A 2,421-nucleotide genomic window follows, 5' to 3' on the forward strand; every position below is an offset into this window, starting at 1 on the left:
CTAGAGTATACTCCTGTTCACTGACATATATATGGCATATTGTAAGGGAATAGAATTAAAGTATAGTAACCTTGACAAAGCTAAAGGACCAAGTAGGCTTAAGTTTTTACTTAATCTTTGTAGGCCTAAGTTTCGGTTATTGCTTAAGTTTCAGTTTGATGTAACAGACCCAATTTAAGGGAAATCACTGTTGTGTAGAAACCAGTCAGAAAAGCCAGGGACTGGAAAGTCCCGCAGAGGGACCCATCCCTTGACTGGAACTGGAAAGTCCCGAGCTTGCACCTATCAGTTGCCACCAAATAGCAGAACTTGTCCCCTGCACCAATCATTGATGTTCAGCCCCACCCTGTGTAACTGCCCCTTGAAAATCCTATAAATATGTAGAACAAAAGTAGCGGGGGTCTTTTGCCCAAGCCGTTGCATTGGTGTAAGTGGAGACCCCAGCTCGAGCTTGGAAATAAACTTTTCCTTTGCTTTTGCATTGTTGAGTCAGTGTCACGTTCCTTGCACCTGACACTCCTTTCCAAATTTGGGTCCAACATTTGGTGCATTGTCCAGGAAAGGAAAGTTCAGAGCGAGACACATGACTCTCGGCATAGGGAGAGTCTGGGAATTGGAGCCGGCAGGACCAAATTACATCCTTTGCGTAAGGATATTGGTCCATTGGGATAGGTTGGAAACCGGTGGATGCGCCGGAGGAGCTGGGGAAGGAGCCCTTCCCCCAGCTATTGGGCAAGCTGTGGGCGCCATTTGTTAAGAGCGGTCCCCCTTCAAGGGGAACCAGACGCATCAGTGACTGGTTTTCGGCCGACATTTGTTTGTCCTCTGTGCATCGGATATTTGTTTTGTCAATAGTGGTGTCTGTGATTGTGTGGCCACTTGTCATTTTTGCGTTTAGTCAGTGTGTAATATTGTCTGACATGGGACAGGGACAGACCACTCCTCTATCCCTAATGGTTGAGCATTTTTCAGATAATGGTTGAGCATTTTTCAAAGTTTAAAACCAGAGGATATAACTTGTCTGAGATAGTACCAGTAAAGAAGAAAAAGTGAAAAACAACAAATGGCAAGAATTGGCTTGACTGTGAAACTTGTTGAAATGTTTCTTTGGACAGATTAAGTTGATATTGTAGATTATTATAATGACATCTCCATAAAATTACCTGTGTTAATTAACTAATGAGTATTGTTCTAGGACCTTTCCTCTGAAGATTTCATTTTTTATTTAAAACCTGTGTGTATTTAAAACTCAAATGGTAACTTGTGATCGTGGAATTGGCAACACTTAGAAGCATTCTTACTATCACAAAATTGGTAACATGTTTTGAGAATTTTGTCATATGTTAATATGCCAGTGTTCTATGAAACTTTTATAAAGGAATATATTTTTAAAGTAAATACATTGTAATGTACTGTGAAATTGTCGGGTGCTTATCAACAGTGTTTGTACAGTGTAAATAGATCATGATAATATTAGCCTTTTACTCCTCAGAGTGGCCCCCCTTCAATGTAGGTTGGCCTCGGGAAGGATCACTGAATGGAAAAATTCTTGCCGCCATACTCGACCGAGTTCAGGTTCCAGGCCCTCATGGGCATCCGACTACACTTCAGACCCTCATTGATGCTGGATTTCCTCTAACTCATCCTGATTGGGATTTTGAGCATTCAGAAGGTAGGGAGCATCTCTGAAAGTACCGCCAGGTTCTAATGGCTGGTCTCCGAGCAGCGGCGAGAAAGCTGACTAATTTGGCCAAGGTAAACTCTGTCAGACAGAAGCCTATAGAAAGTCCCGCAGCATATTTAGAGAGAGACTTAAAGTAGAGCAGCAGTAGTCCTGTCTTTTGTAAATCAAGCAGCCCCTGATATCAGGAGGGAACTTTAGAAGATAAATAGATTAGGTGAACAGACTTCACAGGATTTAGTGAGAGTAACCGTAAGGGTATATAATAATAGAGAAACTTCAAGGAAGTAAGGGAAGAAAAGAATAAGGAAGGAAAAGCGAGAATTCCAAGCTAAAAAAGAACAAGCAGAACCAGAGGGAATTAGCCAAGATTTTCTTTGCCGGAGCTCGGGGGAAGTAGAGCAAGTACAGAGAAGGGAACCAAGTCATCACTGAAAAATAAACCAGGGAATATCTTGTCCAACCCCCCCCTCCCGAACACTGGTGCCATGCACTCTGTCTCTGTCTCTGCCCAACCTGGGTCCCTCGAAAACTATTGAGCGTATAAGCCACAGGGGTGGAGCACAGAGCACTGCTCGTCCCTCACATCACCCTGTTTGGCCCCGAAGGACGGCTGGTTAGCCAAAGATGGGTAAGATTCCTCAAAAAGGAACAACCTAAGACAGGCACAGTCGCAGAGGGGCCATCAGGAAAGAACTTGGAAGCCTACAGAGGTGGGGCACAAACTCTTACCCTCACCT

This window comes from Orycteropus afer, unplaced genomic scaffold (assembly GCF_000298275.1).
Source record: "Orycteropus afer afer isolate SDZICR_OR568_19922 unplaced genomic scaffold, OryAfe1.0 scaffold00285, whole genome shotgun sequence".
NCBI lineage: Eukaryota > Metazoa > Chordata > Mammalia > Tubulidentata > Orycteropodidae > Orycteropus > Orycteropus afer.